The sequence below is a fragment of the Phyllobates terribilis genome, unplaced genomic scaffold, assembly GCF_046119375.1.
Source record: "Phyllobates terribilis strain yellow unplaced genomic scaffold, ASM4611937v1 Scaffold_3__8_contigs__length_932513732, whole genome shotgun sequence".
Classification (NCBI taxonomy): Eukaryota; Metazoa; Chordata; class Amphibia; order Anura; family Dendrobatidae; genus Phyllobates; species Phyllobates terribilis.
The window spans coordinates 55,955,181-55,974,214 of record NW_027362763.1 but is presented as its reverse complement, the minus strand read 5'-3'; the positions used below and the strand labels follow the sequence as shown (position 1 = coordinate 55,974,214).

At 32.8% G+C, this 19,034-nt stretch overlaps 1 protein-coding gene across 1 annotated transcript in view; it reads left to right on the top strand.

Moving 5' to 3' along the window:
* XKR6 (XK related 6) overlaps nucleotides 1-19,034 on the top strand; it is a 330,938-nt gene that overhangs the window by 255,311 nt on the left and 56,593 nt on the right. The window lies entirely within an intron of this gene.

Sequence of the window (19,034 nt, the reverse complement as noted above, 5' to 3'; positions counted from 1 at the left end):
ACTACTATAATACTGCTCCTATATACAGTTATATAACTACTATAATACTGCCCCTATATACAAAAATATAACTACTATAATACTGCTCCTTTGTACAAGAATATAACTACTATAATACTGCTCCTATATACAGTTATATAACTACTATAATACTGCCCCTATATACAAAAATATAACTACTATAATACTGCTCCTTTGTACAAGAATATAACTACTATAATATTGCTCCTATGTACAAGAATATAACTAATATAATAATGCTCCTTTGTACAAGAATATAACTACCCTAATACTGCTCCTATATACAGTTATATAACTACTATAATACTGCCCCCTATGTACAAGAATATAACTACTATAATACTGCTCCTATGTTAAAGAATATAACTACTATAATACTGCTCCTATATACAGTAATATAACTACTATAATACTGCCCCTTATGTACAAGAATATAACTACTATAATACTGCTCCTATGTTAAAGAATATAACTACTATAATACTGCTCCTATGTACAAAAATATAACTACTATAATACTCCTCCTATGTACAAGAATATAACTACTATAATACTGACCCTTTGTAGAAGAATATAACTACTATAATACTGCCCCTTATGTACAAGAATATAACTACTATAATACTGCTCCTATGTATAAAAATATAGCTACTATAATACTGCCCCTATGTACAAAAATATAACTACTATAATACTGCTCCCTATGTACAAGAATATAACTACGATAATACTGCTCCTATGTACAAGAATATAACTACTATAAATAATACTCCTCATATGTACAATAATATTACTACTATAATACTGCCCCCTATGTACAAGAATATAACTACCATAATAATACTGCTCCTATATACAAGAATGTAACTACTATAATACTGCTCCTTTGTACAAGAATATAACTACTATAATACTGCTCCTATGTACAAGAATATAACTACTATAATACTGCTCCTATATACAGTAATATAACTACTATAATACTGCCCTCTATGTACAAGAATGTAACTACTATAATACTGCTCCTAAGTACAAGAATATAGCTACTATAATACTGCCCCCTATGTACAAGAATATAGCTACTATAATACTGCCCCCTATGTACAAGAATATAACTACTACAATACTGCTCCTATGTACAAGAATATAACTACTATAACACTGCTCCTATGTACAAGAACATAACTATTATAATACTGTCCCCTATGTAAAAGAATATAACTACTATAATACTGCTCATATTTACAAGAATATAACTACTATAATACTGCCCTCTATGTACAAGAATATAACTACTATAATACTGCCCAATGTAAAAGAATATAACTACTATAATACTGCTCATATTTACAAGAATATAACTACTATAATACTCCTCATATGCATAAGAATATTACTACTATAATACTGCCCCTATGCACAAGAATATAACTACTATAATACTGCCCCTATATACAAGAATATAACTACTATAATACTGCTCCTATATACAAAAATATAACTACTATAATACTGCTCCTTTGTACAAGAATATAACTACTATAATATTGCTCCTATGTACAAGAATATAACTAATATAATAATGCTCCTTTGTACAAGAATATAACTACCCTAATACTGCTCCTATATACAGTAATATAACTACTATAATACTGCCCCCTATGTACAAGAATATAACTACTATAATACTGCTCCTATGTACAAGAATATAACTACTACAATACTGCTCCTATGTACAAGAATATAACTACTATAACACTGCTCCTATGTACAAGAACATAACTATTATAATACTGTCCCCTATGTAAAAGAATATAACTACTATAATACTGCTCATATTTACAAGAATATAACTACTATAATACTGCCCTCTATGTACAAGAATATAACTACTATAATACTGCCCAATGTAAAAGAATATAACTACTATAATACTGCTCATATTTACAAGAATATAACTACTATAATACTCCTCATATGCATAAGAATATTACTACTATAATACTGCCCCCTATGCACAAGAATATAACTACTATAATACTGCCCCTATATACAAGAATATAACTACTATAATACTGCTCCTATATACAGTTATATAACTACTATAATACTGCCCCTATATACAAAAATATAACTACTATAATACTGCTCCTTTGTACAAGAATATAACTACTATAATACTGCTCCTATATACAGTTATATAACTACTATAATACTGCCCCTATATACAAAAATATAACTACTATAATACTGCTCCTTTGTACAAGAATATAACTACTATAATATTGCTCCTATGTACAAGAATTTAAATAATATAATAATGCTCCTTTGTACAAGAATATAACTACCCTAATACTGCTCCTATATACAGTTATATAACTACTATAATACTGCCCCCTATGTACAAGAATATAACTACTATAATACTGCTCCTATGTTAAAGAAAATAACTACTATAATACTGCTCCTATATACAGTAATATAACTACTATAATACTGCCCCTTATGTACAAGAATATAACTACTATAATACTGCTCCTATGTTAAAGAATATAACTACTATAATACTGCTCCTATGTACAAAAATATAACTACTATAATACTCCTCCTATGTACAAGAATATAACTACTATAATACTGACCCTTTGTAGAAGAATATAACTACTATAATACTGCCCCTTATGTACAAGAATATAACTACTATAATACTGCTCCTATGTATAAAAATATAACTATTATAATACTGCCCCTATGTACAAAAATATAACTACTATAATACTGCTCCCTATGTACGAGAATATAACTACTATAATAATGCCCTATGTACAAGAATATAACTACTATAATACTGCCCCTATGTACAAGAATATAACTACTATAATACTGCCCCTATGTACAAGAATATAACTACTATAATACTGCCCCTATGTACAAGAATATAACTACTATAATACTGCCCCCTATGTACAAGAATATAACTACTATAATACTGCCCCTATGTACAAGAATATAACTACTATAATACTGCCCCTATGTACAAGAATATAACTACTATAATCCTGCCCCCTATGTACGAGAATATAACTACTATAATCCTGCTCCTCTGTACAAGAATATAACTACTATAATCCTGCTCCTATATAAAAGAATATAACTACTATAATACTGCCCCTATGTACAAGAATGTAACTACTATAATACCGCCCCTATGTACAAGAATATAACTACTATAATACTGCCCCTATGTACGAGAATATAACTACTATAATACTGCTCCTATGCACAAGAATATAACTACTATAATACTGGTCCTATGTACAAGAATATAACTACTATAATACTGCCCTATGTACAAGAATATAGCTGCTATAATCCTGCTCCTATGTACAAGAATATAACTACTATAATCCTGCTCCTATGTACAAGAATATAACTACTATAATACTGCTCCTATGTACAAGAATATAACTACTATAATACTGCCCCTATGTACAAGAATATAACTACTATAATACTGCCCCTATGTACAAGAATATAACTACTATAATACTGCTCCTATGTATGAGAATATAACTACTATAATACTGCTCCTATACACAAGAATATAACTACTATAATACTGCCCCTATGTACAAGAATATAGCTACTATAATACTGCTCCTATGTACAAGAATATAACTACTATAATCCTGCTCCTATATACAAGAATATGACTACTATAATACTGCCCCTATGTACAAGAATATAACTACTATAATACTGCCCCTATGTACAAGAATATAACTACTATAATACTGTCCCCTATGTACAAGAATATAACTACTATAATACTGCCCCCTATGTACGAGAATATAACTACTATAATACTGCTCCTATGTACAAGAATATAACTACTATAATCCTGCTCCTATGTACAAGAATATAACTACTATAATCCTGCTCCTATATACAAGAATATAACTACTATAATACCGCCCCTATGTACAAGAATATAACTACTATAATACTTCCCCTATGTACGAGAATATAACTACTATAATACTGCTCCTATGCACAAGAATATAACTACTATAATACTGCCCCTATGTACAAGAATATAACTACAATAACACTGCTCCTATGTACAAGAATATAACTACTATAATACTGCCCCTATGTACAAGAATATAACAACTATAATACTGCCCCTATGTATAAGAATATAACTACTATAAGACTGCCCCCTATGTACAAGAATATAACTACTATAATACTGCCGCTATGTACAAGAATATAACTACTATAATACCGCCCCTATGTACAAGAATATAACTGCTATAATACTGCTCCTATGTACAAGAATATAACTGCTATAATACTGCCCCTATGTACAAGAATATAAATACTATAATACTGCTCCTATGTACAAGAATATAACTACTATAATACTGTCCCCTATGTACAAGAATATAACTACTATAATACTACTACTATGTACAAGAATATAACTACTATAATACTGCTACTCTGTACAAGAATGTAACTACTATAATACTGCCCCCTATGTACAAGAATATAACTACTATAATACTGCCCCTATGTACAAGAATATAACTACTATAATGCTGCCCCTATGTACAAGAATATAACTAATATAATACTGCCCCTATGTACAAGAAGATAACTACTATAATACTGCCCCCTATGTACAAGAATACAACTACTATAATACTGCCCCTATGTACAAGAATATAACTACTATAATACTGCCCCTATGTACAAGAATATAACTACTATAATGCTGCCCCTATGTACAAGAATATAACTACTATAATACTGCCCCTATGTACAAGAATATAACTACTATAATACTGCCCCTATGTACAAGAATATAACTACTATAATACTGCCCCTATGTCCAAGAATATAACTACTATAATACTGCCCCTAAGTACAAGAATATAACTACTATAATCCTGCCCCCTATGGACGAGAATATAACTACTATAATACTGCTCCTATGTACAAGAATATAGCTACTATAATCCTGCTCCTCTGTACAAGAATATAACTACTATAATCCTGCTCCTATATACAAGAATATAACTACTATAATACTGCCCCTATGTACAAGAATGTAACTACTATAATACCGCCCCTATGTACAAGAATATAACTACTATAATACTGCCCCTATGTACGAGAATATAACTACTATAATACTGCTCCTATGCACAAGAATATAACTACTATAATACTGGTCCTATGTACAAGAATATAACTACTATAATACTGCCCTATGTACAAGAATATAGCTACTATAATCCTGCTCCTATGTACAAGAATATAACTACTATAATCCTGCTCCTATATACAAGAATATGACTACTATAATACTGCCCCTATGTACAAGAATATAACTACTATAATACTGCCCCTATGTACAAGAATATAACTACTATAATCTTGCTCCTATATACAAGAATATAACTACTATAATACTGCCCCTATGTACGAGAATATAACTACTATAATACTGCCCCTATGTACAAGAATATAACTACTATAATACTGCCCCTATGTACGAGAATATAACTACTATAATCCTGCTCCTATGTACAAGAATATAACTACTATAATACTGCCCCCATGGACAAGAATATAACTACTATAATACTGCCCCTATGTACAAGAATATAACTACTATAATCCTGCTCCTATATACAAGAATATAACTACTATAATACTGCCCCTATGTACGAGAATATAACTACTATAATACTGCCCCTATGTACAAGAATATAACTACTATAATACTGCCCCTATGTACGAGAATATAACTACTATAATCCTGCTCCTATGTACAAGAATATAACTACTATAATACTGCTCCTATGTACAAGAATATAACTACTATAATACTGCCCCTATGTACAAGAATATAACTTCTATAATACTGCTCCTATGTACAAGAATATAACTACTATAATACTGCTCCTATGTACAAGAATATAACTACTATAATACTGCCCCTATGTACAAGAATATAACTACTATAATACCGCCCCTATGTACAAGAATATAACTACTATAATCCTGCTCCTATGTACAAGAATATAACTACTATAATACTGCCCCTATGTGCTAGAATATAACTACTATAATACTGCCCTCTATGTACAAGAATATAACTACTATAATACTGCCCAATGTAAAAGAATATAACTACTATAATACTGCTCATATTTACAAGAATATAACTACTATAATACTCCTCATATGCATAAGAATATTACTACTATAATACTGCCCCCTATGCACAAGAATATAACTACTATAATACTGCCCCTATATACAAGAATATAACTACTATAATACTGCTCCTATATACAGTTATATAACTACTATAATACTGCCCCTATATACAAAAATATAACTACTATAATACTGCTCCTTTGTACAAGAATATAACTACTATAATACTGCTCCTATATACAGTTATATAACTACTATAATATTGCCCCTATATACAAAAATATAACTACTATAATACTGCTCCTTTGTACAAGAATATAACTACTATAATATTGCTCCTATGTACAAGAATATAACTAATATAATAATGCTCCTTTGTACGAGAATATAACTACCCTAATACTGCTCCTATATAGTTATATAACTACTATAATACTGCCCCCTATGTACAAGAATATAACTACTATAATACTGCTCCTATGTTAAAGAATATAACTACTATAATACTGCTCCTATATACAGTAATATAACTACTATAATACTGCCCCTTATGTACAAGAATATAACTACTATAATACTGCTCCTATGTTAAAGAATATAACTACTATAATACTGCTCCTATGTACAAAAATATAACTACTATAATACTCCTCCTATGTACAAGAATATAACTACTATAATACTGACCCTTTGTAGAAGAATATAACTACTATAATACTGCCCCTTATGTACAAGAATATAACTACTATAATACTGCTCCTATGTATAAAAATATAACTACTATAATACTGCTCCCTATGTACAAGAATATAACTACGATAATACTGCTCCTATGTACAAGAATATAACTACTATAAATAATACTCCTCATATGTACAATAATATTACTACTATAATACTGCCCCCTATGTACAAGAATATAACTACCATAATAATACTGCTCCTATATACAAGAATGTAACTACTATAATACTGCTCCTTTGTACAAGAATATAACTACTATAATACTGCTCCTATGTACAAGAATATAACTACTATAATACTGCTCCTATATACAGTAATATAACTACTATAATACTGCCCTCTATGTACAAGAATGTAACTACTATAATACTGCTCCTAAGTACAAGAATATAGCTACTATAATACTGCCCCCTATGTACAAGAATATAGCTATTATAATACTGCCCCCTATGTACAAGAATATAACTACTATAATACTGCTCCTATGTACAAGAATATAACTACTATAATACTGCCCCTTATGTACAAGAATATACTACTATAATACTGCTCCTATGTACAAGAATATAACTACTATAATCCTGCTCCTATGTACAAGAATATAACTACTATAATACTGCTCCTATGTACAAGAATATAACTACTATAATACTGCCCCTATGTACAAGAATATAACTTCTATAATACTGCTCCTATGTACAAGAATATAACTACTATAATACTGCTCCTATGTACAAGAATATAACTACTATAATACTGCCCCTATGTACAAGAATATAACTACTATAATACCGCCCCTATGTACAAGAATATAACTACTATAATCCTGCTCCTATGTACAAGAATATAACTACTATAATACTGCCCCTATGTGCTAGAATATAACTACTATAATACTGCTCCTATGTACAAGAATATAACTACTACAATACTGCTCCTATGTACAAGAATATAACTACTATAACACTGCTCCTATGTACAAGAACATAACTATTATAATACTGTCCCCTATGTAAAAGAATATAACTACTATAATACTGCTCATATTTACAAGAATATAACTACTATAATACTGCCCTCTATGTACAAGAATATAACTACTATAATACTGCCCAATGTAAAAGAATATAACTACTATAATACTGCTCATATTTACAAGAATATAACTACTATAATACTCCTCATATGCATAAGAATATTACTACTATAATACTGCCCCCTATGCACAAGAATATAACTACTATAATACTGCCCCTATATACAAGAATATAACTACTATAATACTGCTCCTATATACAAAAATATAACTACTATAATACTGCTCCTTTGTACAAGAATATAACTACTATAATATTGCTCCTATGTACAAGAATATAACTAATATAATAATGCTCCTTTGTACAAGAATATAACTACCCTAATACTGCTCCTATATACAGTAATATAACTACTATAATACTGCCCCCTATGTACAAGAATATAACTACTATAATACTGCTCCTATGTACAAGAATATAACTACTACAATACTGCTCCTATGTACAAGAATATAACTACTATAACACTGCTCCTATGTACAAGAACATAACTATTATAATACTGTCCCCTATGTAAAAGAATATAACTACTATAATACTGCTCATATTTACAAGAATATAACTACTATAATACTGCCCTCTATGTACAAGAATATAACTACTATAATACTGCCCAATGTAAAAGAATATAACTACTATAATACTGCTCATATTTACAAGAATATAACTACTATAATACTCCTCATATGCATAAGAATATTACTACTATAATACTGCCCCCTATGCACAAGAATATAACTACTATAATACTGCCCCTATATACAAGAATATAACTACTATAATACTGCTCCTATATACAGTTATATAACTACTATAATACTGCCCCTATATACAAAAATATAACTACTATAATACTGCTCCTTTGTACAAGAATATAACTACTATAATACTGCTCCTATATACAGTTATATAACTACTATAATACTGCCCCTATATACAAAAATATAACTACTATAATACTGCTCCTTTGTACAAGAATATAACTACTATAATATTGCTCCTATGTACAAGAATATAACTAATATAATAATGCTCCTTTGTACAAGAATATAACTACCCTAATACTGCTCCTATATACAGTTATATAACTACTATAATACTGCCCCCTATGTACAAGAATATAACTACTATAATACTGCTCCTATGTTAAAGAATATAACTACTATAATACTGCTCCTATATACAGTAATATAACTACTATAATACTGCCCCTTATGTACAAGAATATAACTACTATAATACTGCTCCTATGTTAAAGAATATAACTACTATAATACTGCTCCTATGTACAAAAATATAACTACTATAATACTCCTCCTATGTACAAGAATATAACTACTATAATACTGACCCTTTGTAGAAGAATATAACTACTATAATACTGCCCCTTATGTACAAGAATATAACTACTATAATACTGCTCCTATGTATAAAAATATAACTACTATAATACTGCCCCTATGTACAAAAATATAACTACTATAATACTGCTCCCTATGTACAAGAATATAACTACGATAATACTGCTCCTATGTACAAGAATATAACTACTATAAATAATACTCCTCATATGTACAATAATATTACTACTATAATACTGCCCCCTATGTACAAGAATATAACTACCATAATAATACTGCTCCTATATACAAGAATGTAACTACTATAATACTGCTCCTTTGTACAAGAATATAACTACTATAATACTGCTCCTATGTACAAGAATATAACTACTATAATACTGCTCCTATATACAGTAATATAACTACTATAATACTGCCCTCTATGTACAAGAATGTAACTACTATAATACTGCTCCTAAGTACAAGAATATAGCTACTATAATACTGCCCCCTATGTACAAGAATATAGCTATTATAATACTGCCCCCTATGTACAAGAATATAACTACTATAATACTGCTCCTATGTACAAGAATATAACTACTATAATACTGCCCCTTATGTACAAGAATATACTACTATAATACTGCTCCTATGTACAAGAATATAACTACTATAATACTGCTCCTATGTACAAGAATATAACTACTATAATACTGCCTCCTAGCTGTGAGGACGTGTGTCAGTGGTTCTCCTGATGTCTGGAGCAAGCCCGGGGAGGGGCCTCCCTGGGCGGGTAAGCTCTCCAAGCAAGGCCCAGGCTTCCAGGCCTACACTGGGAGGAAACTCCCAAGCTCTTTCTAATGTGGATGCAAATCCCAAAGTGACTTTTGAGGAGAAGAAAGCTCCGAATGGAAGTAACAGCAGCAACAAGAAAGATGGAGTTTTGAAAGTGAGTAAAGTAAAGGAAGAAGGAAAAGCCGTGGTCGTATGTAAGAAGGTCGCAGTAAAGCAGTCGGCCAGCCAAGGCAAGCAGAGTGAAGTGCAATTAGGAAAGATCCAGAAGGAATCTACTGCTGGGAAGCTGAATGGAGGAAAGCAGCTTGTTGGCCAGGAGGTGAGGCAGATCCCATCACCAGCCTCAGGTGTGCAGCTCACTCCAAGCCGGCAGAGGAGGACATCTCTGGAGAGACAGACCCTCCAGGAGAACCTGCAGCAGCAGCACGTGGTGACCAGCATGGCGCGCTCTGGACGCACGAGGTCGCAGTCAGGTGGCAGCAGTAATAGTGCTGTGGAGCCTGGAGCCACGAAACCAGCGGTGGTAAAACCCAAGGAGACATCTAAGTCCAAGCAGCCAGAGAGCTCGCTGAAGGCAGGATCCCAGGAGACTCCATGTGCACCTGGGCCACAGATTGCAGAGGACATCCCAGGACTGGTGGAGAGGTTGCGTGTGTTACAGCAGCAGAAGCAGCTAATACAGGTATCAATAGACTGTGCATATAAAATAAAGGCTGAGGATCCCGGGGATCACACTGTGTATGACCGGAAGCTGAACTCAATGGGGGTAGAGCTGGCAAATGTGGTGAAGGACATAGACTGTGTGTTTGAGAGGATGGGGCCCCTGGCAGAGACTTACAGGAACCAGAAACCGTTTATGTTCAATATGCCGTACTCTGCTGATTCGCAGTCAGACATTGTCCCAGGTGGGCCCCAGAAGCAGGTGCGGCCAGTGCTGCAACCCGCAAGCTTCTTGTTCCAAAAGGGACTGCACCAGGAGCCGCAACAGCCTGCAGCAGATCCCAAGCAGGAGCATGGAGTGCAGGGTACAACGGTGGTACCACAAGTCCCAGGATGCCCAGCACAGCAGCCGGACAGTGGACATGTGTCATTAGTTTCTGGTGGTGCCCAGCAGGACTCTCATGCTTGGGATAATCATACTGTATCTGTGGGGTCGGGGGCTGGAGGGAGCACAGAATCTGTGGTGGACATGGCGCAGTATGATAATGACATTGATGTTGATAACAATGTGCATGATAATGTCTGTGATTTTCCTCCTTTGATTCCAAGCACACAAGGTCCCCCTGCAGCAGACCCTCACCCTGTCAGTCAGCCCAGTGTGACCCCGCAAGTTCCCCCCAGTAATGCCTGGAGCCGTGGTGCTCCGTCCTTTACCTCTGGCGCTAATTATACCGGCCAGGCGTTTAAACGGAGGAACGTCGTGCGCTTCAGGCACAGAGGTGCCAAGGAAGATCTGCCGGACAGGAGGTTTGTGGTCAGGGAGCTCCTGTGCCACCAGATGGGGTTTGCGCCAGTTAACATCTGGGCGGTAATTAATCTACCAGACAGGCAGGGCTATGATGTCAGCTTTAAGCTCATGTCTGATCTGGACAGATTCTGGGCCAATTTCCCCAAGTTCAGAGACGCTGAGGGCTGGAGTAAGTTCAGTTTTATTCCCATCTCTAAGCCAGATACGGTTACGGTTAATGTCATCTTCTGGAATGAGTCTGTTCCCCCGCAGGACATTGTGGTGTGGCTCCGGAGGCATTGCGACCTCGTCTCTGACCTCACCAGAAGCAGAGATAACGATGGTATCTGGACGGGTGGGTGGAAGGTCCTGGTGAAGCTGCGCCAGTGTAATAACATCACTGCCCACCTACCCAACTCCTTCTTTATTGGGAGGGAGAAGGGTGTATGTTTCTACCCCGGCCAGCCCAGAAAGTGCTTCAAATGTGGCAAGGCGGGTCACCTGGCGAATACCTGTACAGTGGTGAAGTGCAGCCTGTGCGGGGAAATCGGCCATGTAGCTGCAGACTGTCAGAACATCAGGTGCAACCTCTGTGGTAAGATCGGCCACCCTCACCGGGACTGTCCAGACGCCTGGCACAACATCTGTAAGGACTTTCCTGATGAGGATTTGGTGGCGGGGGCAGAGGTTCTGGAAGAGGAGGCTTTATTGTCAGAGGTCCACCAGGGGTTCACTCAGGTACCACCAGAGCAGCAGCGCTCAGAGGGGGCACAGGGGAGCATGGAGGTCGTCCCTCAGGAGCAGCAGTCACAGGAAGGCGCTACTTCAGTATTACCATCTGTATCTGAAGGAAATAGCCAGAATCAGAGTAAAAGGAAGAAAAAGGACAAGACCTCCCGTAAACCTGAGGAGGAGCATGACACTGGCCAGAGTGCCAGGAGGAAGGTCCAGAGTTCTGCAGGAGTAATGGTCGTGTCTAATAGGTTTGATGTTCTGTCTAACGGGGATTTTGAGGATGAACTTAAAAAAATAGACACAGAGTGTGATAGGGATGTTGAGGACTGTCCCCCCGCCAAAGCGGAAGCCCTTACCTGTGGGCACTCAGGTAGAGACTGGTATGGAGACCGGTGGTGGACAGGATGACTCCGACTCAGATCTATGAACCGTCAACCAGATATTGTCCGAGCCCAGATAAAATCATGAGAAATCAGGAGGAGTCAGAAAAGTGTAAAGTTATGGAAGGACGTGTAACTGTGCTGAAATATAATGGTTTCTTTTACAAAGTGTTTATTTTTCATTTTTCCAACCACAGGTGTGGACTCTTTATATTGACTTTATGTGTATAATCTAGAGATGTAACGAATGTATGTACAATTCAAGTGAATCTAGTTTTGTATTATTGCAGGAATTTTGTTAATTTTTAATTGTATTTGTTTGGTTTTTATAATAAAAATTGCCCCTATATACAAGAATATAACTACTATAATACTGCTCCAATATACAGTAATATAACTACTATAATACTGCTCCCTATGTACAAGAATATAACTACTATAATACTGCTCCTATATACAGTAATATAACTACTATAATACTGCTCCCTATGTACAAGAATCTAACTACTATAATACTGCTCCTATGTACAAGAATATAGCTACTATAATACTGCCCCTTATGTACAAGAATATAACTACTATAATACTGTCCCCTATGTACAAGAATATAACTACTATAATACTGCTCATACCGTATGTACAAGAATATAACTACTATAATCCTTCTCCTATGTACATGAATATAACTACTATAATTCTGCTCCTATGTACAAGAATATAACTACTATAATACTGCCCCCTGTGTACAAAAATATAACTACTATAATACTGCTGTTATGTACAAGAATATAACTACTATAATCCTAATCCTATGTACAAGAATATAACTACTATAATACTGCTGTTATGTACAAGAATATAACTACTATAATACTGCCTCTTATGTATATGAATATAACTACTATAATACTTCTCCTATGTACAAGAATATAACTACTATAATACTGCTCCCTATGTACAAGAATATACTACTACTATGTGCACAAATATAACTACTATAATACTGCTTCCTATGCACAAGAATATAACTACTATAATACTGCTGCTATGTACAAGAATATAACTACAATAATACTGCCCCTATGTACAAAAATATAACTACTATAACACTGCTCCTATGTACAAAAATATAACTACTATAATACTGCTCCTATGTGCAAGAATATACTACTATAATACTGCTCATATGTACAAGAATATAACTACAATAATACTGCCCCTATGTACAAGAATATAACTACTATAATGCTGCTCCTATGTACAAGAATATAACTACTATAAATAATTCTCCTCATATGTACAAGAATATTACTACTATAATACTGCCCCTATATACAAGAATATAACTACTATAATACTGCTCCTATATACAAGAATATAACTACTTTAATACTGCTCCTTTGTACAAGAATATAACTACTATAATTCTGCTCCTATGTGCAAGAATATAACTCCTATAATACTGCTCCTATATACAGTAATATAACTACTATAATACTGCTCCCTATGTACAAGAATATAACTACTATAATAGTGATCCTATGTACAAGAATAATAGCTACTATAATACTGCCCCTTATGTACAAGTATATAACTACTATAATACTGTCCCCTATGTACAAGAATATAACTATTATAATACTGCTCATACCGTATGTTCAAGAATATAATTACTATAATCCTGCTCCTATGTACAAGAATATAACTACTATTATACTGCCCCTATGTACAAGAATTCAACTACTATAATACTGCCACCTATGTACAAGAATATAACTACTATAATACTGCCTCTTATGTACATGAATATAACTACTATAATACTGCTCCTATGTACAAGAATATAACTACTATAATACTGCCCCCTGTGTACAAAAATATAACTACTATAATACTGCTGTTATGTACAAGAATATAACTACTATAATCCTAATCCTATCTAGAAGAATATAACTACTATAATACTGCCCCTATGTACAGGAATATAACTACTATAATACTGCCTTTTATGTATATGAATATAACTACTATAATACTTCTCCTATGTACAAGAATATAACTACTATAATACTGCCCCTTGTGTACAAAAATATAACTACTATAATACTGCTCCCTATGTACAAGAATATACTACTATAATACTGCTACTATGTACACGAATATAACTACTATAATACTGCTCCCTATGCACAAGAATATAACTACTATAATACTGCTCCTATGTACAAGAATATAACTACAATAATACTGCCCCTATCTACAAAAATATAACTGCAATAATACTGCCCCTATGTACAAACATATAACTACTATAATACTGCTCCCTATGTACAAGAATATACTACTATAATACTGCTCCTATGTACAAGAATATAACTACTATAATACTGCTGCTATGTACAAGAATATAACTACTATAATACTGCTCCTATGTACAAAAATATAACTACTATAATACTGCCCCTATGTACAAGAATATAACTAGTATAATACTGCCTCTTATGTACAAGAATATGACTACTATAATACTCCTCCTATGTACAAGAATATAACTACTGTTATACTGCCCCCTATGTACAAAAATATAACTACTATAATACTGCTCCCTATGTACAAGAATATAATTACTATAATACTGCCCCTATGTACAAGAATATAACTGCTATAATACTTCTCCTATGTACAAGAATATAACTACTATAAATAATTCTCATATGTAGAAGAATATTACTACTATAATACTGCCCCTATGTACAAAAATATAGCTACTATAATACTGCCCCTATATACAAGAATATAACTACTATAATACTGCTCCAATATACAGTAATATAACTACTATAATACTGCTCCCTATGTACAAGAATATAACTACTATAATACTGCTCCTATATACAGTAATATAACTACTATAATACTGCTCCCTATGTACAAGAATATAACTACTATAATACTGCTCCTATATACAGTAATATAACTACTATAATACTGCTTCTATGTACAAGAATGTAACTACTATAATACTGCTCCTAAGTACAAGAATATAGCTACTATAATACTGCCCCCTATGTACAAGAATATAGCTACTATAATACTGCCCCCTATGTACAAGAATATAACTACTATAATACTGCTCCTATGTACAAGAATATAACTACTATAATACTGCCCCTTATGTACAAGAATATACTACTATAATACTGCTCCTATGTACAAGAATATAACTACTATAATACTGCTCCTATGTACAAAAATATAACTACTATAATACTGCTCCTATGTGCAAGAATATAACTACAATAATACTGCCCCTATGTACAAGAATATAACTACTATAATATTGCTCCTATGTACAAGAATATAACTACTATAAATAATTCTCATATGTAGAAGAATACTACTACTATAATACTGCCCCTATGTACAAAAATATAGCTACTATAATACTGCCCCTATATACAAGAATATAACTACTATAATACTGCTCCAATATACAGTAATATAACTACTATAATACTGCTCCCTATGTACAAGAATATAACTACTATAATACTGCTCCTATATACAGTAATATAACTACTATAATACTGCTCCCTATGTACAAGAATATAACTACTATAATACTGCTCCTATGTACAAGAATATAGCTACTATAATACTGCCCCTTATGTACAAGAATATAACTACTATAATACTGTCCCCTATGTACAAGAATATAACTACTATAATACTGCTCATACCGTATGTACAAGAATATAACTACTATAATCCTTCTCCTATGTACATGAATATAACTACTATAATTCTGCTCCTATGTACAAGAATATAACTACTATAATACTGCCCCCTGTGTAAAAAAATATAACTATTATAATACTGCTGTTATGTACAAGAATATAACTACTATAATCCTAATCCTATGTACAAGAATATAACTACTATAATACTGCTGTTATGTACAAGAATATAACTACTATAATACTGCCTCTTATGTATATGAATATAACTACTATAATACTTCTCCTATGTACAAGAATATAACTACTATAATACTGCCCCCTGTGTACAAAAATATAACTACTATAATACTGCTCCCTATGTACAAGAATATACTACTATAATACTGCTACTATGTGCACAAATATAACTACTATAATACTGCTTCCTATGCACAAGAATATAACTACTATAATACTGCTGCTATGTACAAGAATATAACTACAATAATACTGCCCCTATGTACAAAAATATAACTACTATAACACTGCTCCTATGTACAAAAATATAACTACTATAATACTGCTCCTATGTGCAAGAATATACTACTATAATACTGCTCCTATGTACAAGAATATAACTACAATAATACTGCCCCTATGTACAAGAATATAACTACTATAATGCTGCTCCTATGTACAAGAATATAACTACTATAAATAATTCTCCTCATATGTACAAGAATATTACTACTATAATACTGCCCCTATATACAAGAATATAACTACTATAATACTGCTCCTATATACAAGAATATAACTACTTTAATACTGCTCCTTTGTACAAGAATATAACTACTATTATTCTGCTCCTATGTGCAAGAATATAACTCCTATAATACTGCTCCTATATACAGTAATATAACTACTATAATACTGCTCCCTATGTACAAGAATATAACTACTATAATAGTGATCCTATGTACAAGAATAATAGCTACTATAATACTGCCCCTTATGTACAAGTATATAACTACTATAATACTGTCCCCTATGTACAAGAATATAACTACTATAATACTGCTCATACCGTATGTTCAAGAATATAACTACTATAATCCTGCTCCTATGTACAAGAATATAACTACTATTATACTGCCCCTATGTACAAGAATTCAACTACTATAATACTGCTACCTATGTGCAAGAATATAACTACAATAATACTGCCCCTATGTACAAGAATATAACTACTATAATATTGCTCCTATGTACAAGAATATAACTACTATAAATAATTCTCATATGTAGAAGAATATTACTACTATAATACTGCCCCTATGTACAAAAATATAGCTACTATAATACTGCCCCTATATACAAGAATATAACTACTATAATACTGCTCCAATATACAGTAATATAACTACTATAATACTGCTCCCTATGTACAAGAATATAACTACTATAATACTGCTCCTATATACAGTAATATAACTACTATAATACTGCTCCCTATGTACAAGAATATAACTACTATAATACTGCTCCTATGTACAAGAATATAGCTACTATAATACTGCCCCTTATGTACAAGAATATAACTACTATAATACTGTCCCCTATGTACAAGAATATAACTACTATAATACTGCTCATACCGTATGTACAAGAATATAACTACTATAATCCTTCTCCTATGTACATGAATATAACTACTATAATTCTGCTCCTATGTACAAGAATATAACTACTATAATACTGCCCCCTGTGTAAAAAAATATAACTACTATAATACTGCTGTTATGTACAAGAATATAACTACTATAATCCTAATCCTATGTACAAGAATATAACTACTATAATACTGCTGTTATGTACAAGAATATAACTACTATAATACTGCCTCTTATGTATATGAATATAACTACTATAATACTTCTCCTATGTACAAGAATATAACTACTATAATACTGCCCCCTGTGTACAAAAATATAACTACTATAATACTGCTCCCTATGTACAAGAATATACTACTATAATACTGCTACTATGTGCACAAATATAACTACTATAATACTGCTTCCTATGCACAAGAATATAACTACTATAATACTGCTGCTATGTACAAGAATATAACTACAATAATACTGCCCCTATGTACAAAAATATAACTACTATAACACTGCTCCTATGTACAAAAATATAACTACTATAATACTGCTCCTATGTGCAAGAATATACTACTATAATACTGCTCCTATGTACAAGAATATAACTACAATAATACTGCCCCTATGTACAAGAATATAACTACTATAATGCTGCTCCTATGTACAAGAATATAACTACTATAAATAATTCTCCTCATATGTACAAGAATATTACTACTATAATACTGCCCCTATATACAAGAATATAACTACTATAATACTGCTCCTATATACAAGAATATAACTACTTTAATACTGCTGCTATGTACAAGAATATAACTACTATAATTCTGCTCCTATGTGCAA